The following is a 27,937-nucleotide window of genomic DNA, read 5'->3' as shown; positions in this document are numbered from 1 at the left end:
GTAATAAATTAGCAAAAATTTTATCATCAGTCTGGTGTTCATGAGATATAAAATGTTGACTACCAAATGAATACCTATGTAATCTTAAATTGGGTCAGATAGTGACTACATGCAACCTTTATCTTCAATTTATGTTCTATTTATAACATAATACCAACCTAAATAAACACATGGCAACTCAATGAATTAAATACTTATAAGTTTGAAGGCTTTATTGAAATGTATCAATTAAATCCCAAATAGATCTCAAGGATATATAATAAATACTGTATTTTTCCCCATGCAGCAATACTATGAAGTGCCTATTGCTATGAAGTCAGTGTTTGACCTCGTTGATACATTCCCATCGAGAATAAAGGAAATGGAAAAGCAAAAAAGAGATGGGATTACTTGTAAGAGGGAAGACAAAACAAGGTCTTTGGAAAGTTTTCTGTCAAGGTAAGTGCTATATATCAGCTAGAGTATTTTTACCCAAAACACAGGTTGTTTCCTGCTGCTGGTACTCATCTTTATTGAGGATGGTACACTGTATAAATTATGCACAGAAAGCCTTGTATTCTTGCATTAGTGTCAACAACCATTAGCAAACATAAAAGGCAACATAATTTATAAACCATCAAACTAAATGTGTTTCTACTGCAAGGTTTGGGGCTATTTTAAAAAATGCAATGTGCTTACCATATTTTTTGGACCATAAGACGCACCTGACTATAAGACGCAGGTTTTAGAGGAGGAAAACAAATAAAAATATGTTCTGAATCAAACTGTCTAAAGACTTATCCAATAAAATGTATACTTTATTATTTTGGGATTATTTGTTCCATACATTGCTAATTACTACACTGTCATAGCAATCACACAGTATTTTGCCTATCACACTAGGAGAGAGATTGCATGGCAGAACATTGCACGGAGAGATTACATGGCAGAACATTGCACGGAGAGATTGCATGGCAGAACATTGCACGGAGAGATTACATGGCAGAACATTGCACGGAGAGATTGCATGGCAGAACATTGCACGGAGAGATTGCATGGCAGAACATTTCACAGAGACATTGCATAGCAGAACATTGCACAGTGACATTGCACAGCAGAACATTGCACAGCAGAACATTGCACAGTGACATCATGGCAGAACATTGAACAGAGACATTGCACAGCAGAACATTGCACAGAGACATTGCATGGCAGAACATTGCACAGAGAGATTGCATGGCAGAACATTGCACAGAGAGATTGCATGGCAGAACATTGCACAGAGAGATTGCATGGCAGAACATTTTGCAGAGACATTGCATGGCAGAACATTGCACAGAGACATTGCACGGCAGAACATTGCACAGAGACATTGCACGGCAGAACATTGCACAGAGGGAGATTGCATGGCAGAACATTGAACAGAGACATTGCATAGCAGAACATTGCACAGAGAGATTGCATGGCAGAACATTGCACAGAGACATTGCATGGCAGAACATTGCACAGAGAGATTGCATGGCAGAACATTGCACAGAGACATTGCACTATAGTGACAGGAAAGCTACAGCTCACCTGTCATAGGAGAATGACTTGCTGCACAAGTAACCCAGCACTGCTCACCTCACACTGCCCTCCTCCTGCTCTCTCTGCCTTCCTCCCCACTCCCCACTGTTGCATGGAGCCTTCTCACACATAAACAGCATCTCTATAGATATGAGCTGTTGATAAACACAGGGCACTGCGATCGATAGGATAGGGTAGGGGTGAACGGCTTTATGTTTTTTGTAATCAGGGCAGAGGAAGCTGTAGAACGGAGGGGGTTATGCTGCAGAGGGGATTACAGGCTAGATGGAACTGTAGCCGCCTCCGGGGGGGCCCCCTTTGGAAGTGCAGGAGGGTATTCGGACCATAAGACTCTCCCCCATTTCCCCCCACTTTTTGGGGGAAAAAGTGCGTATGGTACTGGTCAATGAAAGTCAATAATGCCTTGGGAGAGAGATGTGAACAAATGCAAAGCCAATAGTATACATACACATACACTCTCCATTATTATATCATGATAAAATCAAGATAGGAGGGTTACTTCACAGTCTCCTAAATAAGGGACACTGCAATCCCATCTTCAAAATTACAAATTTCCAGATATTTCAAAAGTATCATCAAACATTACATAGCATAATTGGTACATTAGTAACAAGTCTCACAGAAAACACAATATATCATCGACACGTTTCGCAGTGTATGACCGATTCTTCAGGATGGAGCTTATTGAGAGACCTGCAATTTAACAAATACAACAATGTATAGTATAATAAAAAGTGTTGGTCGAATATCTCACTATTCGATTCGAAAGCAATTCAATCGAATAGTGACATATTGTTCGGATGATCGAATGCAGAATTGGAACACCATTGAAGTCAATAGTGGGAGATTTCGGGTTATTTTTAGGGACTATTTTTTTTATACCATTCTTTATTTTTGAAAAAACTTTTAACAACAGAAACAATACAGTAAACAGTCGAGACATAACAGGGTAGGTATGGGAAACAAAAACCAGCATGTTACACATTGTATTGAAAAACGTGGTGAAGATAATACAACATATCAATGTTAGCATTTAAATACATCTGTGGGACCGTAAAACATAGTAGAAAAAAGAGGAAAAAGAATATAAAACCCCCTTTTACCCTGGGAGATTCGGATCCAGGTGGCGCTTAAACTCCTGAGTGTCTCTGTAGTAGATACAACTACCCTACATCACATTAAATTTGTCCTGTGTACCCCTTAAACTAGCAGTCAGGTCCTCCACGAGCATTATGTCATTAACCCTGTGAAGCCACATGCCCACAGTGGGTACTGATGTTGATTTCCATAACATAGTTCTCTATCCAAGAACACAGTGATAAATGGGGAAGTTTGTCCCCATTCAACCTCTAGTGTGACTGCAAAGTTCCCACGGTCATGTGACCAATAAACTGCAAAGTTCCCACGGTCATGTGCAGATAAACTCTACAGTTCCACTACCATCCCCAGGGCACTACAGGTTATTGAACCCCTAGTGCCCCGGGGATCGCACACTCTTCTCAGTGATTCCAGACTCTGCTGCAATCATTGAAAAGATGCCGGCCAGCAAGTATCTCTTACATTTTTCTCACAGTGGTTAAAAGAAAAATGTAACAAATGTATCATAATATTTCTGTGCTGGAAAGTGTGTTACAGAGTAAAGCTGCGTACACACGGCAAATTTTTCTCGCCCGATAATCGGTATCGGCCAATTATCGGGCGAAAATCTGCCGTGTGTACAGTCGGTCGTCGTCCATCGTCCGACGACCGTCCTGGCGGATCCATGGACGATGGACGACGACCGATCCTAATGAAAGGGAAGGGGAGAGCGCGCAGCAGGGTGCCGCTCCGTCGCTCTCCCCCTCCCCTCTCCATAGAGCATGAACGGTGCTGTATGTACAGCATCGTTCATGCATCGTGCAGTCTTTTCTCATTGGAAAGGATCGTGAAAGATCCTTTCCAACGAGAAAAATTGCAGGTGTGTACGCAGCTTTAGAGATATCATGTCATTGTAAAAAAAAATAAAAATAAAAAAAAAACCTGTAAAAAAAAGAAATAAACAATTAAAGAAACACAAACATTCAATAACTTATTTAACAATAAATTTTTTTTTAACACATTTTTTTAATCCTAATTTTTACCTTTGAATCTCGTTTTTTTCGGGCCAGGTCTACCCAAATTCGAACAGCCATATTCACGTCAAATATAAGGACAACCCGAATTCGAACACCAACACTAATAACAAACTTTAGAAATTTTATTCAAAGTTGAATTTCTATTTACATACTTACATACATGATTCTCATTGATAAAGGTAATGATACCAGTTAAAAAAAATTATAGTATGTCTTTCCAAACGCAAATGCAGATTCATACAAAAATAAATACCCATGGTGGTAACAGTTGTATACAGCATAATACAATCAAAAATATTCCATAGATCGTTAGAGTTATACTTTAGTAGATATTCGCTGATAAGTAATGCCATATAGGCATTACTTACCAGAAACCAGAAGTAATAGGGGTACAGCGGGTCCTGCCTCTGCCAAGCGTCCATATCCTAGCGTGCTCCGACTCCTAATGAAGTCGCAAGCAGAGGACCTGACGTCCCATGTGTGTGGGCCCCCCGCACACGCCGCAGCATGCTAAGGGGCCAAACCACGCTTACAGACCCTCTCCTGGTGATGCTGATGCAATCAGAAACGTCATGTGGTGCCCAGGGGACACAGGGAGCGCAAATTTGATTGAGCGACTTCATGGAGAAAGCCGCCGGATCAAGGTATCCAAACACCCTGACCCGGTCAAACCCATCCCCAAAAGGCAGCAAAATAGCTGAGAACAGACAGGACAGGCAGGGCCAGCGTGCAGGACTTTTGCGCTCCATTGTGTACCAAGGATAAAGAATCAACCATACAAAATAGTGTACATGAGATGTAATAAGTAGCAAAATATGTTTAACAAATATAATCACAGAAGACGAGGGAAAAGCGACTAAACAAAACAAAACAAAAACACCTATGTGTGCACACTTAAGAATATGCAAGTGCATAGCTATGATGATGACATAAAGAATATAAATATTTAACTATATACGTTAACAGAAGTAGCCACATAATAAACTTGAATATATGTTGTATGAGAAAAACTATTCTAGAAATGGCTTATAACTGATTATCCCGTTGAGACCTGGTTTATCTCTCTTTTTAATAATAATTTGTCAAAATGACCACCCTTTTCATTGGGACGTACTTGATCCAAAACAATGAATCTCATTTAATTAGCATTGTAATGGTGGCATGTACCCATGTGATAGCTTAGTGGAGTAATAATTATACCACTTGTTACATTATACACATGTTCATAAATTCTTTTTCTCAAGTATCTTGTAGTTTTTCCTACATAATATCGTCCACAGTTACAAAACGTCAAATAAAAAAAATCTTTGATTCACAGTTGAAATGATGACCGGGAGTGTAATTATTGGGAATTTTAAAATTGTCCTTATTGAAATAAATCCATTGGCATTGAATACATTTTTTACATGGGTGTGTGCTGATATTGACATAGGGCGAAGGTGAGATGTAGGTATCGGCCTTGAGATGGCTTTTAACTATTCTGTCCTTCAGGGATGTCAATTTCATATAGATAATCCATGGAGGATCAGTGATATGCTTGCTAATCTCTAGGTCTGTCTTGAGAATAGGCCAAAATTGTTTAAGTATATTCTTTAGCTCCTGATAATCTTGTGAGTTCCAGTGATAATATTCTAATCTATTTTCTAATCTCTGGTCCTTCTTACCAAACAACAGCTGTGTGCAAGATAACTTATTTGCTCTTTTTTACGCTTTCTTAAGTGTTCTCCGACTAACCTCTCAATCAAAGTCTATTTCATAATTCCTGAGCTGCCATTTGGAAATCACTTTCTTGAGTGGAGATTCTACCCAAACTCGCATATTTTGAGTAAGGAATACTGTTCTTAAGATTCAAAGGATGTGCACTTCTCGCTTCTCGCTCGATTGTATTGCCTGCGGTGGCTTTACGATATAGATTAGAAGTCAAGATATTTGCATTATACCTAATAACTGATACATCCAAGAATGGAATTGATGAAACATTCATTTCCATAGTAAATTTTAAATTGTGAGAGTTGGTTTAAATCTTCAAAAAGAATTCATTTAGTTCCATCATTGATCCTACCAAGATGAGAAACACATCGTCGATATACCTTCTCCACAATAAAATGTGTGGAAGGTATATCGATAGGGTCTCATCTGAAAGCATGTCCTTTTCCCATCCTCCAGGTACAGGTTTGCGCAAGTGGGAGCACGTGTTCCCATAGCAACTCCCTGTACCTGGAGGTAGGTATGACCGTCATATATGAAAATATTTCTGTAGAGGATATACCTCAACAGTGACAATATAAAATAATTTTTGCGGAACTGTATTCTTGTTTTGGATTCATTGTTTTGGATTTTTGACAATTTGTTATTAAAAAGAGAATTGAAATGGATCTTTACACTAAAGGGAACAGAAAAACCAGGTCTCAATGAGATCATCAGGTATAAGCCATTTCTAGAATAGTCTTTCTCATACAACATATAGTGAAAATTATCTTCTGGTTACTTCTGTTAACATATATATTCATATTCATATTCTTTATCTCATCATCATAGCTATGCACTTGCATATTACTATGTGTGCACATAGGTCTTTGATGTTTTTTGTTTTATTTAGTTGCTATTCCCTCCTTTTGCTTGTCTTCTATAGGGTTAGGCATCTGTACTTGCAAATGCATTGTCTTCTGTGCTTTCTCCATGAAGCCTCTTGATCACATTTGCGCTCCCTGTGTCCCCTGGGTACCACATGACGTTTCTGACTGCTATTTCCTCTTCCTTTTGTGTGCAGACAATGGGATAGAATGCCTTCTACCCTGCATCCGCATGATGCCAGGAGAGGGTCCCTAAGCGTGGTTGGGCCCCTTAGCATGCTGCGGTATGTGATCGCGTCCCACACACATAGGACGCCAAATCCTTTGCTTGTGGTTTCATTAGTAGTTGGAGCACGCTAGGATATGGACGCTTCTGACAGAGCAGGACCCACTGTACCCCTATTACTTCTGGTTTCTGGTAATATCTATATGGCTTATGTCAGCGAATACCTACTAAAACAGCTCTAACTCCAACAATCTATGGAATATTTTTGATTGTAATATGCTGTATACAACTGTTACCACCATGGGTATTTATATACCAGGAACATTTGTTTTGTTATTTAGCATTTTTGCTGTATCTTTCATTTACATGGGGCACACCTATGATCCCCATACAACTGATATATCTTTTTCTTTTAATGCTTTTTGCTATGCTGCTGAGCCCTTACGGTACTTAAACCATATAATATTTATTAGGATGTTCTCCATATGGGATTCCTGCTGCTTGTCCATTAGCGTCTATCATCCTCTTGTACTCCTTTCCCGTTTGGAAAGAGATACTATAATTAGTTTTTATCTGGTATCATTACCTTTATCAGTGAGTATTATGTATGTCAGTATGTAAATAGAAATTCATCCTTGAATAAAATGTGTAAAGTTTGTTATACTATACATTGTTGTATTTGTTAAATTGCAGGTCTCTCAATAAATTCCATCCTGAAGTAGCGATCATACACAGCAAAATGCAACAATGATATATTGTGTTTTCTGTAAGACTTGTTACTAATGTACCAAATATGCTAAATAATGATTGATGATACTTTTGAAATATCTGGAAATTTGTAATTTTGAAGATAGGATTGCAGTGTCCCTTATTTAGGACGCTGTGAAGTAACCTTCCTATCTTGATTTTATCACAATATATTAATAAAAATAGTTTTTATCGATTTTTATATGCCTTTAAAGTTCCGTTTTTCTGGACATATATATTTTGTCTAAAAATTGGGATGTGGCATAATATAATTTGTTATAATCTTGTTGATTATGACTGACCAACGAACCTCTTGGAGGAAGGCAGTGTCACAGAAGCTCCACTGCCTTCCTCCCCACGTTTCTTGCATTCTAAGTCCACGGCTTTCTCCTCTGACAGCTGAAGGGGGCTGGGGGAAGGGGATGTTACAAAAGCCTCACTAAGAGTGACTTGCAAACAACTTAATAAATAAAGTGACTTGACTCGACTTGGAAGAATTTTTGGTGACTTGAGACTTGACTTGGTGTCAATGACTTGGGACTCGACTTGGACTTAAAGGGTGATGACTTCTGGCCAATCTCTGGCATCAAAACAAAAGTATGTATACAAAAATGCTAAAGCATTACATAAGAAATCCTCCCTCCCACATCTCCTTCCTTCCCCTTGGTAACCAACCAAACAATAATGTAACTAAACTCAACAGTGACGTGATTTTCCAGTCTAGCCTTTTATCCCCAGATGTTGACTTTCTGGTGAGGTCGTTCTTCAACAGTTCATGTCACTGGCCGGCTGACATTAACACTTCCTATTGGCTGTCTGTGGCAAGGTACTCTTCTAAATAGGCCAAAGGATAATGTCATAAGGAATGAATGGGCAGGGCCCTCCCAATGCAGAAACTATTGAAGCAGTAGATCAGAAGTATTTTGACACAGAAGTTGTGAGAGAACCTGGGCAGTGCAATTAGCTGAGTACATCTTCAATTAAAAGGAAATTTGGGCTAGGTTAGAGGTTGTTGGGAGGCAGTGATGAACGGATTTTAAACTTAAATTTTGGAGATGGGCTTTAACAAAAAAGACAGCAGAAAAGGTTCTTTAAGATGCTCAAAATATTTGTAATTCTATGCAACCAATATTACAATTCACGCTGTCCTGCCACTGTAAGTACCCAGAATGATGTTGATAATATTATCTCCAAGAAGTTTGCAGGACTGCAGGTGCGTATATTGTCTCTCTGTCATCTGAACCCTAAAAGATCATCACTCTAGTGAGGTCTTCCCCAGGCTCTGCCTAAATGCCATCCCTCCAGCCCCAATTAGCTGAATGGTGTTAAACAGGCATCGGTAGCTCAATAAAGACTTTCTAAATCTGATTTACGCTGTGCAGAGAATTGTGGAAAATTAATATAAATGTTGTCACCATTTTTAATGGCTTCATAATTTGAATTATATGTCTTTGACCTGTTGAACCCTTTATTTAGAAACTGCATCTAGTATATTTTCAAATGCAGTGCAGAACACATTATTTATAATACTGTGTTTCCCCGAAAATAAGACATACCCATAAAATAAACCGTAGCAGGATTTCTAAGCATTTGCGCAATATAAGACATACCCCCAAAAATAGGACATAGTGATAGGCGTGTCATTCTGTGCCTGCTGCAAGCTGAGGCATAGAGGAAGACATAGAAAGTTAAAGTAAAAGTCTCCTCAGTGAAGTGAGGAGCAGGACGCTCTGTTTTAGGTATTGTGTGTTCTCAGGGGGAAGAAGTAAAGGTGTGGCTGCCGTTTTACTCAGCACTGTGGGTCTCTCTCCCCCAGCAACAATCAGCAACAGTTGGTGGGTCTCTCTCACCCCCCACAAACACCAGGGGATAGGGGAAAAGCTTCAGCAAGCAGTCTGCTACTGAGCCCCGAGAGATCATCCCAGCTCCCCTGTGCAGATTGGACCCAGTTCTCACTGGATCCCTGGTAAATAATACTTATAATAAAAAAAAATACTTAAATACTTAAAAGAAATAAGACATCCCCTGAAAATAAGCCATACTGTGTCTTCTTGAGGAAAAATAAATATAAGACAGTGTCTTATTTTTGGGGAAACACGGTATGTATATTATAATAATTAAATAAGTTATAAACATACTGGTATATCTATTGTTAAGAACAATATCCATTTATTCACTACTATATGAATATAGACTCCTCACTTAGCAAAGTGAATTATCACCTTGCGTGGGATAATTCACTTAGATTAGTAAATGAAATGAAGCTCTGTTGGCTCCAACCATCCAATTATGTGCAAGCAAAAATCCTGTTTTTTTAAAATATCCTTGCACATAATTGGCTAGTCTTTGAAGGGTGAACTATCAACACATTCACTAAGCTAAGTGAACAACACCTTGCAAAGTGGTAATTCTCCTTGGTAAGTGAACAACCTAAATTCCTTTATTAAGTCAGCCCCATTTTGATTCTGCTTGTAGTTTCACATGCTATCCACTTTTAGTTAATTGCCCTTGATTTTTGGAAACTGTTCTGTACAAGAATATGTTTATGCAAGAACCAGCTGCTTAATGAAAGAGCAGACTCACGTATGGTGTCGTTTAGTCTGCATTTACACTACTAAAATACTAAGAAAGTGTTCCCATATATATAAATGCCCTTAATTTGGAAAAATTATGTGCACTCGTGTTTAAAAACAATGCTGCATCTATGTAATATGATAATTTTAGAAAATCCAGTATATCAGCTGATTAAAGCTATGGGTGGACAGATGTTTCTAGGAGAAGATGTTCATCAAGCAGTGGCAGTGAGTTGCTACATCACAAGGGGTGGGAGGGGCATTCTGGGCTGTTATCAGTCTGGGTGAAGTCACGGGTAATAAACATGCCAACATTTGAAGTTTAAAGAAAATCTGTCACTACAGAAAATTAAAAAAATTGCTAACTGTTATGAAGTTCATACAAGAGGAGATGATGATCATACAGTAAGAAGTAATGGATAACTAGCATTCTGAAGAGTGAGGGTATTCTGGATTTTATCAGTCTGGGTGAAGTCTCAAGTATATATGTGGCAACATTTGGAGTTTAAAGACTCTCTGTAACTGTAAGAAAATAAAAAAATAACTGGAATAATGTTCAGAAAGACAGAGTACCCTGCTCATCCCTACAGCAGCTTTCAAAACCTGCTGCTTTACCCCGATATGGTCCCATTTTGACAGGCAAAGCCCACAGACATTCCTTATCAATATGGTAAATATAAGCTTGTGTATAGGTCATCCCTGGTAGCCAGTTTTTTCAATTCCTCCAATTTAATATCTTTACAACAATTATGTACAATTCTGCAGCCTACAACAGGTGTGCCTTTTCTACTCCTAGATGTTCAAACATGGCTATCAGAGAACAAAGACTCTGGAGCCTAATTACAGTGGTAATATGTAGCTATTTTAGAAAATGAAAGCAATCGACAATTGATGCTTTACTTTACAATCCATTACATTTTATTTAAAAAGAAAATTGAACATAATTAAAATGTGGGTTGGTTTTTACAACTTACTTTATATAATCAATAGCTAGCAGGCCATGAAATGGGTTTACTGCAATTTATATCTGCAGTTTAGTTTTTAGCAAGTATAGTGTTGTCTGCCAAGCGCCGCAAGCATAAATTCAGTAATCTTTGTACTGAAATGAAGCCAGACAGCCACTTAACATTTTACAAAAAATCTGTGTTCAATCACAACACAATCACTTTCTTGTAAACAAGAACTTATATTTAGGGGCCAACCTTTATTTATCTACAGTACATGCCCCATTCCACTTTTCCTTATATTGCAGCCTTTTAACACTACTTTTTAACACAGTCAGTACTAATCCCCTGTTCAGATGATCCAAAATTGCCACTGAAAACTTTTGTCAAAGATCACCTCTAAGCCATAGAACAAATGAGCGCTGTACAGAGTACTGTTCTGTTCTATGGAGAAGGTAGGGATAAGAAACGGAAGGCACACTGCGGAGTCGACCTCATTAGAAAACAATAGCAGCCAGTTGTGTCGGTTATTTAGTGATCTGACAAGCTGAAATACTAAGGCTAGGTACACACGTGTAATGGTTCTCGTCTGATAATCGGCTCAGGGCTCAAATCATACGAGAATCTTGCGTGTGTACAGTGCCCGTCATTCATCATCCTAACGACCGTCCTGGCGGATCCACCGATGATGGACAAGGAACGATCAAAATGCAAGTGAAGTGGGGGAGAGCCACGGCGTGCCACTCCGTCGTTCCCTCCCCCCTCTCCGTATTTATGTATAGCAGTCGTTCATGCATCGTGCAGCTGTTTGTCATTGGAAAGGATTGTGAAAGATCCTTTCCAATGACAATTATTGCACATGTGTACATAGCCTTAATATGGCCAGGGGACAGCTGTACGGTCAGTAGATTTTTACCCAAAACAACAATTTTACAGTGTATGAATAAAAAAAACTTCAGGACAGCTGTCAACATCATTGGCTGAGATTAATAATCCATCATAAGTAAAAAATCTTTGCCATTTAAATTTAAAAAAAAAAATGATGCATCCGATTTATAATTTGGACATCATCCCTACTTTTTATCTGTTCTGAGCACCTGTACTGTTCATCCCAACTCAAGTTTTTATAATTGATTGACAGTAAATGAATGAACTGGCTATTACTACTATTTGTCACCTGTTTTGATACTGTGGCTTCTGTCATAAAGTTATAATATACCTATTAATGAGATTATTTACATATACTCTATTGTAGAAAATAAAAATAGCTATTATGTTCCTTTCTGGTTGAAGGTAAAGTACAAATATACATAAAGATCCCCTATCTCCCAGTCTTCTTTAGTCTTTTGCAGTTACTAAGATTATGTTCCTTGTTATCCTGCCTCCACTCTGGCGCTACTTTAAAAGGTTGACAATTAGGAAGGGACTTCAGTGAATTAGCAGCCACACAGATCTGTGTTCCTAAGCATACCAAAGAGGAGTTATCCATGCTTACCTCTTACCAATCAACACACAATATGTAATCCAAGGTGATGTCTTGCATCAAAAATGTAAGGAGTGAATGTTTTTAAAATGCTTTGGATATTTGTAAAGATCTGCCCAGATTAAAAGCCTTAAAGAACAGAAAGCCTATTTCAACATCTGAGCCCAATATTTTGTATATTTTAGTTTATTTATAGTGAGAAGATTTAGTAAATTATAAAATTATTCTGTGCCCAGTTGCTTAAAAATGGAGAATTTTCATCTTAACCTGATAAGATGTTTGAAATGGGCCTTGTAGGCTTTGAAACACTTATAAAAATCTTATTTTAGTCTTGAAATTAGGATCTTGAAGAAGATGTAAGCACAACTTTAAGAGCAAATCTAACATGTCAGTGTCAACCAAAAGGCCATATGTTCCATTTTCTACCTTGTTTTCTTTCCACTTCTTTTGCCAAGTAAATATAACAGTAATTTAGAACAACTGGGTGTTAGGCAGATGAATCTCTGTTCACAACTGAAAGCTTGTTCTTAAAATGTAAGTGTGAATTAAAATCAAGGGGATTAGAACTTCCCTCAGCAAACATGTTCTTTTGTTTGAATTTGACATCCTTATGCTTACTACCACAACTACTTGTCTATAAATATTTTCTGTTTTAATGTTTTTAATAATGAAGTAATGTAAGCAGCAACAACATAGCAACTTATTCTAAAATGAAGCATGCTAACCAAGATCGTGGTGCATATACTCAAATTAGCTGAAAGGCAACCATAGTATGTAGGTATGCAATTTAGAATAATTAGTGTATCACATTCCAAATTAGACAGCCCCTAGCACTAGATTTTATATAATTTGCACTTTTGAACAAAGTAGGTCTTTTAGTTCTCTAGGAATGGTTTACTCTGTAAAACTTCCTCTTGGAGTAGAATTGGAAAATGCTAGGTGTTGGGTCATGGGACCAGGAAGCAGCAAACATGGTTGTAACTGCAGCCTGGACCTGGTACGGCTGGAGGCGGGCACACTAGGTATGTATGCCATAATGTCCAAATATGCTGTGCACGTATTTCAATATTCCTTTTGATAGAAATACTTTGTTTTCCATTACATGGAAATGCAAAACCCACTTGAAGTAATTGTCCCTGTCAATAAGTTCTAAATGATAAAAGAGGCATCTTAAAAAGATTTCAAACATATACCTTCAACACCTAAAGGCTATCTACAGATTTCAAACAACTCAAAGTCTATTGACACTGGCCCTTATGATGAGGCTGAGCAGAAAAAAGTTCAAAATGTGAAACTTTTAGTCAGTTGCATTGCAACTGAGATCCTTCCAATATGTATCCCACTCATAGTTTTTATTGCCAAACCATGCACATTTAACCACCTAAGGGTCTGGGCATTTACAATGTACCATTATATCATTTTAAAAGTACAATGCTGTCTATTCATCATATTATATCATACCCTAGAAAAGGGATTGAAAACAGGTTCTGAAGTATGCCTTGCCAGGATTCAAGGTACCGTCAGCAGTATACATACTCCAGGATAAGAACCCCAGGTATAAAGCACACCTTGGCATTAAGGAAACTTCAACCTTGGCAGTTTTTGGGTCCACCGTTTCCTTGACTGAATACACCAGAGACATTGATTATCTCACCTAGAGGCTAATAGTGAGGTACACTATTTCTCAGGTCACAGTTTCATATTATTGTGTCATTATATTGTTCAAAAATATATAACTGTTACTGGATTAGAATTGACAAACAAGCAAATGACAAAATAACAAAGAAAAGTAAAGGGTATTTTTGTTTTCAAGCAAGGTACCAACAGCATCAGGTGGCTATCTGGTGCAAATCAGTCCACACTTCATTTAATAAACGGTGTGTGACAGTTTTATGTGTGTCTGTGACCCCTGTGTCTACAAACCTGTGCAGCCTTTTGCAAACATCTGTGACAGATTTACTATTTTGCTGTATAGTTTATCACTTTCAACAAAGACGGTCAAAAAGTAGTATGAGGCACATGTTAAAGTTGTGCACGGCTTCCCTCAAGCAGCAGATGTGGGATTTAGGAATAAATAAAAATTTAAATAATTCACTAGTGCATAATATCAGCTTGCAAAAGAAATCTAAAAATCTGTCACAGTAAAGGTGTATTTTATGATAGATAGATAGATAGATAGATAGATAGATAGATAGATAGATAGATAGATAGATAGATTTTTCCCAAGGTTACCTTCTGATGAAATACCTCCTTTCATGCAGTGACAGCCTCTGGATCAGCACAAAAAGGCTCCTGTCATAGAGATACTTTCCTTCAGGTCTCTTCTTCATTAACTTCTCATGGGTCCAACGAATATCTGACTATTGGGAACCTCCCTCATCCTCTCCACTAGTCTGTTATCCAGGCCCCAGTAAGGGCAGGCCCAGGGCCTCAGGGCCAGGAGGTGAACTAGCTTATGCAAAGAAAACTGAAAGATTCAGGTGCAGTGACATGCAAGGAAAGTTGTTCTGGGGAGTAGAAGACCCAACATTTAACAGGAAAGCAGTGAGTTTGGAACCACTAAGAAAAATGCATGGTAGGGGAGCCTTTATCTATATACAAAAATACAAAAGTTTCCAAGCATTTAATTACACACATATGTCTTTCCCGTAAAAGTATGTGAACAGAGATTTCTGTCTTTAATTAAATACTTTAGATATTCTAACAATAAATTCTGAAGACATTTTTATTTTACATCAAATGAATGGCCTCTCCTATTGGCACCTTCTCTATTGCTATTAGAAAAATAATTTGTATTAAATATATTACTAATGCCATGGCGTACCCCAGAATGATTAAATGTTCATCTGTGCATGTACAGAAATATAAGGAATTAATGTAATAAGATAAATGCATGATCAGTGGTATACTTATATAGAGAAGTAGGAAGGACGCCCCATCTGTGTGCTGCTGCTCCATTTTTTTTCCAGTTACAGGCTAGAATGGCTGTATTGCTTTGTTGCAGTATGTTCTTCAGCAAGGGTATAAACCTTAGTACTTCTGTTTGGCAAGGTTTTCTGGGTCATAACATCAGAATTTACAAATCTTGTGGCAAGAAAAAAGTTTATTTGAATGCATATATTCGAACTTGGGAAACCGTAAAGACAGTACCATATAACTTATATACTTATTGCCGAAGCCCTGAGTTCATGGCATATAAAAGGGAGAAAAGAAGAAGAGGGGTTTCTTTGGCATTTAAACAAAGAGGTTTATTTGTAATTTATTTGTGTTTTAGGTTGGACACCATGTAGAGTGACCCCTAACTATACAGAATTAGCTATAATATTAGGTGTGGAGTAGCAATTTAAATTAGGAAAAATATAATTTCAAGAATAGAAAAGTTAAACGTAGAACAACACAGTCATCTCTCTCCCAATGAGTTTTACCAAAAAGGCTTCATCAGGGGAGGGTAATATATATGCTGATATATGCAAAAACATAACAAAAAAACAAAACAAAAATGAAAAAAACATATTTTACAAGGCATTAATATTGCACACAAGTCTTGATACACAATAATAATAAGTAATTCCTAAAACAATATCCAGTAGTAACAATCATTAGTTATCAGATCATAGTAGATAAATAAATGTAGGAGGTTCTTTGTTCCACTTTCTTACCCCAACTTTCTACATTGCCACACATTCAAACATTTTTGAATATGGTCACTAATGACATAAAGAATTAGAGCACTTACACAACCCAAAAAACTTAGACAGGGACAAACAGACTGCCCTTTCTAACATCCAACGTAATACAAATATTGAATTTAAAACCATCAGGCACAGGTGGAAGTATTGTGATTCCTGAATTTTTACACTATAAAGCTATTTGCCTAAAACTTCTAAACAACAAAGAATGGTAAAAAAAACATTTCTCCAAGTGTACACAGAGTTTAAAGTTTAGAGACCCACTGACCAATAATGTTTTGTACTTCAACTGGCCCTATCTGGCTCTCAAAGTATTACAGATAGTGAACTGGCTCTTTCTTTAGAAAGTTTAGGGACTCCTGCTATAGACCAAATGTTTGTTTCCCAAATAAAATCTTTCTTCTTATTTCACTTTGTTTTTCTTATTGTGTAAAACTTTAAAAACTGTGTGCAAAATTCAATATACTACCCATAGCAAGCAACATTGTTTAAATGTTACATAAAATGAAAAACAAAAAAAAAGGTTGCTATTGCAGCAACTGTTTTGTGCTCGCTTTCTTTTCTTCAGCTTTTATAAATTGTCTCCATTGCCTTTGTTTATGTCTTTTAAAATTTTCAAACTCTGCAAGTGCTACAGATAATGGTCCCTCAACCTGTCAGCTCTTTAACTTCTGAGATTTTTCATGAGTTGCTATGATGAATGTTGGCATTGTCTTTAAAATGAGAATGAAGAGGTCACCTATTAAAAGTGAATTAGCTCTTGGGAGGTGTTGAGAATTCCTTCACTTGTTATTGTTACTGTCACTAAGATGTAGGAATGAATGGTTTATTTTTCAACTGAACTGTCTCTGTGCCTTTGATGGGGTGAACTCATTCTGCAATGTCAGCTCTATGTGTTGGTCAATGCCCCAGACGCCACATTACTTTTGTTCTACAAAACTATCAGTGTCTGCAAAGATTGAATGAGCAGTATACTGTGATAATACTCAATAGATTCTTTATTTTATTGGATCTAGTAACTTTAATCTTAAAGCTGAACTCTGAGCATCTAAAAAAAATATAGAATAGAAAAAGAATAAATGTACTTATATATTTAAATAAATTATGAGTTTTATTTGACTAGGGTGTTTTAAAATTTAAATTGATATCAGTCTCCCTTATACAAAGGGAACAGTGGGTTGGAGAGATTGTACTACTTCATTTAGCATGTGTTGGTTAACCAAACAGTGGCCTATGGCTAATTGGCATACCTAAATAATTTGAAAATGTTGCAGCCAAAAAACTCATCCAACTGATGATAGGAGAACCAGGAACCATCTTTCTCCTTGCTAGAAGAAATTTGAAAAATAAAACTTTCTTTAACCTAGGCAATTAGATTATTTGAATGATCAGTTAGTTTGGTTACAAATGATCAATGTTTCAAAGGTATGGCCAACTCTAAAATACATCCAAGGAAAATGAAATACGTGCTTAGGAGAAAATATTATATTCCTTTTTTCAATTTAGATTTCTGAAATGAACAGAATTGAACTGTTTCAATCACAGAAATGAAGAAGTTTCACTGCCCGTGATTTGGAGCCATATACACAAGTTTCCAAACCACAACAGAAAAATCATCTAGGTTTTAGATTTCCAAAAACACACATGGAATCCAGAACTCCTGATACAAAGCCAGTTGAGGGGCCAACATGCAAAAATATGTTATTTAGCATTTATCTTTTTTTAACATTTTTGCCACGTTGATTTTATATGTAATTGACTTTTTTATTTATTTGTGACATGTTCTACTTACATATACAACGTAGGACTAGAATTTATAGACCTTAGACACAAATGGTCTGGATACAGCCAGATAAAATTTCAATGGATTTATATGACAGTTTTATACTTTCAGATAACAACAAAGTAGTTTATGCAATACAAACTAATAAAACAGATAAGCTATTGGTAATACAACGAGAGGAAATCTATTAGACAGATTGGACATTCCTGACAAATAGCCAAATATTGTCCTGTGTCAGCGCAGAGATTAACTGGTTCTGTGGCTCAGATTTTATTTGCTGCTGTGCCGATCCAATCTCATCCAGGCAGAACAGAATTCAAGGAGAATGACCCAGCTAGGTGTTATAAAAACACATTAATAGTAATAGTATAATAATAATAATTATTATAGTATAATAATAGTATAGATATACACCCCAGGGTTCATCCAGTTTGCAAAAGCATGCTAGGCTTTCTAATTTGAAATTAACAACTGTTTAGGTTTTTGTAAACACACAAAATTGTTGTAAATAATGTCATCCAGGTCTAATAATCTCCATCATTACTCAAACCAACATATCATACCATGAATGCAAGTCATCATTGACTGAACTCCTTAAGGGGCATAACCTGGGAGCCCTTTATTCAAAGTGTATTGGTGCAGCGAGTGGTACTAACCATATAAGTGATGCTCTTGGCATTATTGAGTACTGCCCACTGCTGGAAAAGTCCAGAAAGAGGATAAATATGTCACATGACCTGCAAGAAGACATCCAAAAAGGTAAGTATATAAAAAATGAAGGGATAACATACAAGGAGATGTGTCTCCAGATGTTCTGCTCACTCTGTTCCACATTTCCAGTAGAGACTTAGCAGCCTACCAGACTTCAAAATACTCAAATTAATCCAGAATGGGAGGACAGGGAAATGGGGAAGCACAGAGTGCTAAGACCTAGCTTGAATGACTTTACTTCTTCTCTTTGATGATGAATTACTCCTCAATGTCTACAGCTAAAGAAGTCAGTAAAGTCTTGTTTGAAGCTTATGTACTGCTTGTTAAAAAAACATCAATATTTGAATGTAGATAGCTTAATCACAGGTTTACTTTAAGATCTTCATTCTACAGTGGCAAATTGCAATTTGCAGTCTGGATCTGTTAGCAACATTGCAAGAAGCAGAAATGTGTGGAAATGGTAAAAAACTTCAATAAATGGTGAGTAAACCCATTAATGGTGTACTACTCATTTAACCATTTGCAATGTAGCACTATAAAATGGGATGAGTGGGAGAATGAGTACTGGAAAACTCATTAGATTGAGCGAGAATTTATTTTAATAACCATATCATTAAAAAATGATGACTTTAGAACAATTAACAAAGGATTTGATTTTTGCTATTCAACCACATAGCATTTTTCTGCTGTGAAACACGCTGTAATATGTTTTTCTGCTGGAGTCTTTTGGATGAAGTGTTTTCTGCCTTTGAACAGGAACTGATTTCCCAGTATGTCACATAAATCACGTCTGTTACTTCAATAGAACTGAAAAAAAAACTTCCAGTATCCAACCAAAAGGAATTATACTTTTGCTATTCATATGTATACAGCAAATTAAATTTGCAAGTGAACAGTTTTCAAAGACGGTATTGAAATATACTGTACATTTACTATACAAGAAAGATTTTATTGCTTTAGTTCTTGTTGGAAAGCTACCAATAGAAAAGCAAATTTTCTCTTACAAAAATGTAAGGAATGTTATTCTCCTCTCCATGGGAAATAATTTGGTTTGTGGGCATATAAAAGTTTAAATGTATTACAGGTAGGTGGACCAAGTAGAACTAATGCAGCAGGGGACTGATAGGAAACCAAGTACATATGGAACACACAAAATATATTTTTTATCGCTCATAGATATCTAGATAAAGATGCAAAAACAAGATTTATCATACAACTTCATTCCACTTATGATGGTGGATGAACCCATATTAGATAATTTGCAAGAAAACAAGTGAGTACTGTATGTGACCCTTTATGCTATCTTTTTTTTTAGGTACAAGCAGTACTAATGCAGGGGGGCTCACAATATCATGTCCCTACCATAGTCATATGTCATTATTACGGTCAAAGGCCAATTAATATAACTGCATTGTTTTTTCATTTGGTCATTTTGTGTTGTAGATATGTTGTTTTAGGCTTTTTTGCCTTGATTTAGAGAAATCTGTATTTAGGGAGAAACTATACAGGGTGATAAGAGCCTGGTGAGTGGGGAAGTGAAATATGTAATGGGAGGGGAGAGGCAGATAGGTGAAAATGTTTATTGAGAGTCATTGTCATATCACTAACTCAGAGAGCTCACAATGTAACATCTTTAGTACAGTGTAAGGCCAATTTAGGGGGGATTCCATGTTTAATAAGATGTGGGAGGAAACCAGAGAACACTGAAGAAACCCACACAAACACAAGGTGAACATACAAACTCAATGGAAGCAGTGTTGGCTCTGAGATTTGAAATGGTAGCACTATCTAAATACAAGATAATAATAATAGTAAAACTAACAATTAATAGTTTAGAAAGTTGAGATCTATTTACCTTCCAGTGTATCAATATCTGTTTTGAACCATAGCTATGTATCCTTTTAGAGTATATTTAGGTTCTGAAATAGGAAAGGGACTTGGTGATTGATTGAAGAAAAAGCTAATTTTGCAAAGTGAATGTTCATTTAGATCAGTGAATGTTCTGACATCATCTTCATATGTAATACCTAGTGTTTTATAAAAAGAAAAAAACAGGATTTTACTTGATTGGATAATTAGAGTCCAGGAAGCTTTCTTTACTAAGCTAAATATTTTGGCTGGAAAGTAAAAATCATCTACTACTTGAAAATACCAAATCCTGTGATTTGTATTACAGTTATTGTATTTTAATTTAAATATGCTGGTCCGGATATTTGAAGAGACACTGTCACTTATATATTTAGAGCAAAGTAACAATGATTCTTAAAAAAAATGCTCTTATAACAGGTTATGTTTACTGATCTGTAGTATCTCACTACATCCTAACTGCATTAAGTAAGCCCCATAGATGAAGGGTGTTGGATATTACCTGGGTGGGCAATATCACTGCCAACTCTCCACTGTCTTGTGATAAAATAGAGGTTCATGGTTGGCCTCCAAGGCCCTAGCAATCACATTGATGAGCCTGTCACATGAATGAAGTCATATGTTCTCCTGTCCCAAATGCCCCATTTTTTTACAACAATGGAGCCTGGGCAGGGCAGTGTGGATCAGTAAGTATAGCTTGCTGGGGTAGTGTGGTATCTTAGTTGGCCATTCAGGTTTGTTCTGGCAAGTAATATCACAATTCTATGAGTATGATGACGTTGTTCTAACATCCATTTTTATGTTACTTTGCATATCTAATGAAGTTTCTCCTGTCTTCCCTAAAAAGAAATGTCACTGAATGAGGATTTAGAGCACAGATAATAAACTGTTGTTAATAGCTGTTGCTGATAATTGTTTTTCTTTTGCAAAGATTTCGGTGGAGAAGAAGACTACTCATTATATCTGCTCCTAATGATGAAGAGTGGGGATATCAACAGCAGCTTTATGCACTCAGTGGACAAGCTTGTAATATGGGTAAATGTTCTTCATTCATAATTTATATATAAAGATGGCATTTAACTTACAAAATGGGAGGAAGTTTAAGTTGTGCTTGTTTGTTTGTGTAAAACTCACATACAGTTCCAGAATCTAAAATATACTGTCCGGACATAAATCACAAAAAAAGTCACACATTCTAATATTTCATTGGACTGCATTTAGCTGGGATTTACAACATGCATGATATTCTATCAACAGGCTTATGCAATTCAGAACATTTGTTTCTGTCCAGAGTTGCATTTTTTTTCGTCAAGATCTTTTATTGATGATGGGTCAGACCACTGTGTAAAGCCTTCTTCAACGTATACCAAAGTGGGGGTTTGGACTAGGTGGTCAATCGATGTGTGATTGTCTTCTTGGAATATGCCCATCAGGGCAAAAGAAAAAATCAATTCACGCAAAACCTGGTCATTCAATACATTCAGGTAGTCAGCTGAACAATAACAATCTTTAACCTAGAACTGACCAACTGAAGCAAACCCAGATCATAACTTTCGATAAAAAAACTTTAGAAACAGATAATAAAAATCTAAATATAAACGATATAGTTTAGGTATTAGTTGTACACATTTGAAGGTACATGCAAATTTTGACTTTAGTTGCTAAAGTCAAGCTCCCTCCCCCACTTCCCTAAATTCGTTGGGTTCCTGATTGGAGAGACAAGTAAACCCTAACAGAAACAAAACAGACTTTTATATCGTATTTACAGAAAATTTCAAAATTATACCCAGTAAAAAGTTTGCTGGTAACTTATTTACAAGTTATTCACAAACACATTTTTCTTAAAATATCTCCATAATTATAAGGCTATTTGCAATATTGTATTCCGGTAACTGTATGTGGTTAATACCTGTAATTATAGGATTTAATATATAAATTGTGGTTTTATTTCGCCTGTCTTATTTTATATTTTTCCCCACATTGACATAAAGACCAAAATGTTCAGCAAAAGCGATAGTTACGGGGGTTGGGATAAATCGACAACACTGTCAGGAGTACTTACAATGTATGCTTTTATTTACATGGTTTAAACCTTTTTTTCCAACTGAAAGAAAAAGTTTTCTGTAAAAGCTTAAAGCTGGAGCTGGGCTTTAATTTGTTTGTTCCTCATTTAAAATATATTTGAAATGACATCTCCATCTATGATTACCTTGTCCAGAGGTGGACAACACCAGAACGGACAACTTTCCCAACCATTTAATGTATTGGTAAGATTGGCTGGTAAAAAAAATCTGTAACAATAAAAGAAAACATAACAATAAGATTAAAAATAATACAAGGGAAACCAATTACATTTACATTGATAATGTTTCATAAGTGACTCTTTCCTTTGCATTTGCAAGGGTATCACATGGAAATTTATGAGCAGTTTCCAGTTTTTCAGTGCAGCCAAGAAGAGACAGAAAAGCCTTGTTTGTTCCTTGTTTTGCTTTAGTGCCTAACAGAATGAGCAGCCCACGGATAAGAAATTTGTGCGTGTTCCAGGTGATTAGAGGCTCTGGGAGTAAAATATTCCAGAATATCTTTGTGTTTGATTTCTAATGGCAGAAACAGGGGCAGTGTAGGGAATTCAGTCCTCACCACTGGAGACCCTGAAACATAGAGGAGGCCAGCTAGCTATTCATCCATTTGCCATTTCATACTTACTTTTCAGGCACACCGGAATGGAGTTACACATTAATTATATGAGTATAGTGGATTCCTACATTAGAGCAGGTTATAAAGTCAGAGGAACGGAATGGTACTGTACATGTAAACATATACCTCAGGGTTTTCCCTCATGAGTCATTTGGCCAGAATACAAAATAACAACATGCCTACAGATAAAGCCCACAGATCCGGCCAACTTTTTCCTTAAAGGAACATTAGATCATACTTTTAAGTGGGAAGCTGGAGATAAAATCCCTATCATTATGCTGAGTCTAAAATAATAAAGATGAATTAGGCTAAATAAGATTTGAAATGTATTGTTTTGATTTATTGGCACCTAAATATCTATCATTATTTCCAATCTACTTTTTTTAGCTTCTTTTATTGTGTTTAAAGGAAAGCTTTCCTGAATAATAGATTGAGACCGCCATGATGACTTCTCATTCTGCATATGCCAGTTCTCTGGCTGTTTTATTAGCTTTCATACTTAGAGCCACAGATCCAGAACAAGCAGCTCTGACTTCTATATATACATACTTGTTCCAGAATAGTGACTTTACTATGAACTTTTTTTTTTGCTAATATTTGCCTTCTTTGGTTCATCATTTTCCCCTTATCACACTGCTAAGGGTATTGTCAAATACCGACATATATTCTTGAAAACAAAAAGCTGTAATAATACCCACATGTGATGCTGAGTCTCCATAAATAAAAGAAAATAAATCCAATAATCAAACTGGTGGACCGGAGAGAGTAAGCCTAAGAAATGGCTAGATCTTCTACACAACACTAACTTAATTTCCTTTAGATAGTCAGGCTCTTGTTAACTTGCTGCAGCACACTGTGAGAAGCTGACTGTGCAAGGGAATCAGAGGAAACGATTTCCTTATAGGAGAGAAGACTGTACACATGTGTAAGAATAAAGGGGAGAAATAAGAGTAAGCGATATCCTTATAGGAGAAGAGACTGTATACATGTGTAGGACTGAAGGGAAGGCCGGAGCTAAGCTTTAGGTATTGAAGCCAATGGGTGAGCATAGTAGTCATGCATTTTGAGAAGGAGGTCAGCATGGCAGCCTGTTAGGAAAGGTTTATTGCACTACACTAATAAAATATTAAATTGATTGAATGATTGACCAACTTGTTGACTGAGATGCTTTTCAAAGTTAGAAAGGTCTACAAGGAAGAAGTTTTATTTATACCCCTTCTTAAAGATTGGTCTAGAGCTAAATTTTATACATATATCAATCAATATAGCAGAAAGTCACCATATGTCCTAATTCTTTGGTAATGAGGATAGTTGGGCTGTACCATAATAACATATATGGCATTGTGCCTAGGGCATAAGGGAGAAATGGCACCCTCAATATTTGCAAATTCTTTTACCATGTCTCATTTTATTTTCTCTGGTTGGAGATGATTGGTCCTACAACACATAAAACCTTCTCTTCATTAGATTTGTTAATGGCCAGTCATGTCGAAAAAAACAACTGTACCACAAAGCAAATAGCAGGACCCCACAACAGCACAGTCTACCAATAATTATTATTAAGATAGATAGCCAGAAACTTGGTGGGGATGGAAGAGAAGAGAAGAGAGGAAGATGCATGTTAAAAATGAAAAAAAAACAAAACAGAACTTAAAACAGAAACAGAATTTAACTCCTTTACTTATCCTTATCTGCTACCCAATAATTTCATTAACTCTATGTAAGACTTTTAAGTTTTAACTTTCCTTTATGATGGTTTATTTAGCAAAATAACTAAGTATAGGCAATGGTCATCTTTAAAACTATTAATCTCAACAGCTGATGACCTAGTTTCTTTTTCCTGGCTGCCTGCCCAACTAGTGGTTATCCCAAAACCCATATGTTTTCCAGACGCATATTATTGAGTGAAATGATGGAAAAGAGCAGATTTTTTACAGGGAGATCCTTTAAACTGTTAGCTTTGGATTGAACAGACATGGACATATGCAAAAAGTTGCAGTTTCCGCAAAATAGGAACTGTGTGAAGGGGGTAGCATATTTATCATTTTTTACTTTAAGCCCAACTCTAGCCTCATTCCTTATATTACTTTATATCCAAATACCACCCCATGTATTTTTTTATATAAAAAGTTTATAAACAGTATTTATATATATCTATATATATATATAAATCTAAAGTGATGAAATTTAAACCCAAACTTAACACTGAACATCAATGCCCTTTGAAGTGAAATGTCTAAAAATCCTGACAATGTGTCAAAGTTAACATGTGAACATGTATGTTAGAAGCAGAGGTACAAATAAACAAAATATTCCTCTGTACAGAAGTGAAAAGAACTTACTGAACAGCTTGATAAAATTGTTGCCAGGCTTAGATGCTTTTCTATGCTGTAGTTTTGTCGGCACAAATACATTCTAAATAATAAAGCATGTATGATCATTATTTTAATGGAAGGAGACTTTTGTAAATTCAAGTCCAAAGAGCCTTAGGTATAAGGGATAAATCATCACACACCTCTGCCTTAGCCTATTTACAATTACCCCTGAGATATTCTGTATTATATTACAGTTACCACTCACAGTTTTGGAGACCACACCAGTAGTGTTAGATACATAGACCAGTGACCCAACTGTTAATGCATTACTCAATAGGCTCTTTGAGCAGGGGCATCAATGAAAAATAAGCTTTGTACGTACATTACCTGTACTTTTACCAGTGTTTCTGCATCAGGTCAGGAAGTCTCTTACTTTACGTTCTTAGAGTTTTCTACTATGACTCCCTCCCTGAGCAATAGAGGTAATGGGGACACCACACTGCTTTAGTGTAGTCAACATATTTTTTTTTTAGTGGAAACTCTGATCCCCTTTAATTACCCCAAATGCACTCACATTACTTACCCACCCACAAAGGTACTTTCATAGTGCTGCTGGAATAATGTAAAATACTGGGTTCTGCTGTAGAACTTTACTAATGTTTTCTCTAAACCAGGCTAAACATGAACATCCTTTCTTTGAATACACTTTTTGGTATCTAGAAACAACTTTTAAACAGGACCTGTACTATCAAATGTGTGTCTGTGGCCCCCTGAAATTGATCTTTTACTTTATTAATGATTTACCATGGTTGTCCCACATTGTGTCTCTGTGAGGAGTCATCCATCTTGGTAGAGGCAGAATCAATCTGTTATCAGTGGATGGCCAGGTTTCAGGTGATCTTTTCACAGGGAAACTTTTTCCTTTTCCCAGCACAACTATGACAGCCACTGACTGGTATTTCCAGTTGCTTTAGATAATGTAAATCTACCTCGGAAACGTTAAAGCATGACTACACCCCTTTCTTTTCCAAAGGAATAGAGAATTGACTTTGGCTTGGACTTCAGGTAGCTTGGCCAAATACCAGAGGCCTGTGCCAAAGGTTAAAGGAGATCTAGTTTCAAAAAAGAAATGTCATTCAATTATTGATGAATTGAGGAGGGATATAATCACCTTGTATAAATGCATAAATGGCTCATATAGTAAACTTGGTAAAAACCTTTTTTAAAGTGCACCCATTATAGCACCCTCCTCTGGACACATATACAGAGTCCTATTTACTGATATTTGTAGGGCTACGGTTATAGCATTTGTTTTCTACCAACAAGGTAGCCACCATCTGTGGGGTTCCCTTCCAGCAGTAGAATACAGCCCCATAAAAAGGTATGGAGCTGTACTTTGTATGATCAAAACCCTTTAGGTTAGAAAAGGTATAAATAAAATAATGAACAATGTCTTTTAAGGGTATTGCTAAAGATGCATGTTGTTGTTATTAATATTATTATTATTAATAATAATAATAATAATAATAATAAACAGTATTTTATATAGCACCAACATATTACACAGTGCTGTACTTCAAATAGGGGTTGCAAATGACTGACACACAGGAGGAGGCGAGGACTCTGCCTGAAAGAACTTACAATCTAATAGGCATTTGCCTATGGAGAAAGGAGATTTAGCTATGTACCTACCTATGAAAAGGCTCGCTAGTGCTGTAAAAATGTGGAATAGACTTCTACAGTTTTAGTCAACTTGTTCAAAAAGACTACATGTGCTTCCAAAATGCACAAAATATAACCGCATGTAAATATTTATAAAAAAAAATAACTCAAGTTTGTTGATCTGGGGGAATAAATGTTTTCTCTGTTAAACTAAATTAACCCACTCTCTATATGAGTTCTACCTATTTTTGTATTGGGTCTTTTTTCAATGTAACTTATTAAGTGTTTAGTTCTATGCTATAAATATTACTGATATCTCTGATATCTCTCTATCCGCCATGGCTGAACAATTGCTTAGAAATCCTGGATTCTGATCCTTGCTTAAACAAAGACAACATCTCCACCTAATGGCCACACTAAACATCAACTTTATTTACAAGATTTCACCGAAACCTAAAAACCAAAATGACTGCTTTTTAAAAAAAATCTGAAAGGAGCAGATTATTAATTTTATTATTATTATTATTATTATTAATCAGGATTTATATAGCCCAACATATTACACAGCGCTGTACATTAAATAGGGGTTGCAGATGACAGACAAATACAGACAGTGACACAGGAGCAGGAGAGGACCCTGCCCAGAAGAGCTTACAATCTGAAAAACAACTATATGTTATAACTAAATATATTTAATTTTTGTTTCCTATAAAATAGAACATAGAGTCTTACCGGTCTCTATGTGCAGCTACTCACTTTCTCTAACAAAATGTTTTTTTTTTTTGTTTTTTTTTTAGCTATGTCCTTTTAGAAAAAATTGACTTTAGTCCTTTCCCCATGTCACTAAAAAATGGGTAATTGCTCCCACAGAGACACAAATAGCTTTTGTTTATTACAGTGGAGAAAGATTTATACGTTTATATGTTTTTATTGCTTTGTGTTCATTGGACTCTCCTACTGGTTTATATGTCTCAAGCAGGTGGAACAA

The 27,937-nt window shown here is 36.4% G+C and overlaps 1 protein-coding gene across 1 annotated transcript in view; it reads left to right on the top strand.

Moving 5' to 3' along the window:
• Positions 1-27,937, top strand: part of CCDC80 (coiled-coil domain containing 80) — a 76,516-nt gene that overhangs the window by 40,716 nt on the left and 7,863 nt on the right. Inside the window, exons 5-6 of the mRNA XM_072426787.1 lie at positions 287-438; positions 21,207-21,310. The gene's annotated coding sequence lies outside the window, so the exon portion shown is untranslated. The remainder of the gene's footprint in view (positions 1-286; positions 439-21,206; positions 21,311-27,937) is intronic.

This window comes from Pyxicephalus adspersus, chromosome 1 (assembly GCF_032062135.1).
Source record: "Pyxicephalus adspersus chromosome 1, UCB_Pads_2.0, whole genome shotgun sequence".
Lineage (NCBI taxonomy): Eukaryota > Metazoa > Chordata > Amphibia > Anura > Pyxicephalidae > Pyxicephalus > Pyxicephalus adspersus.
Note: the sequence above shows the minus strand (reverse complement) of the source record. Positions and strands in the feature narration are given on the sequence as shown.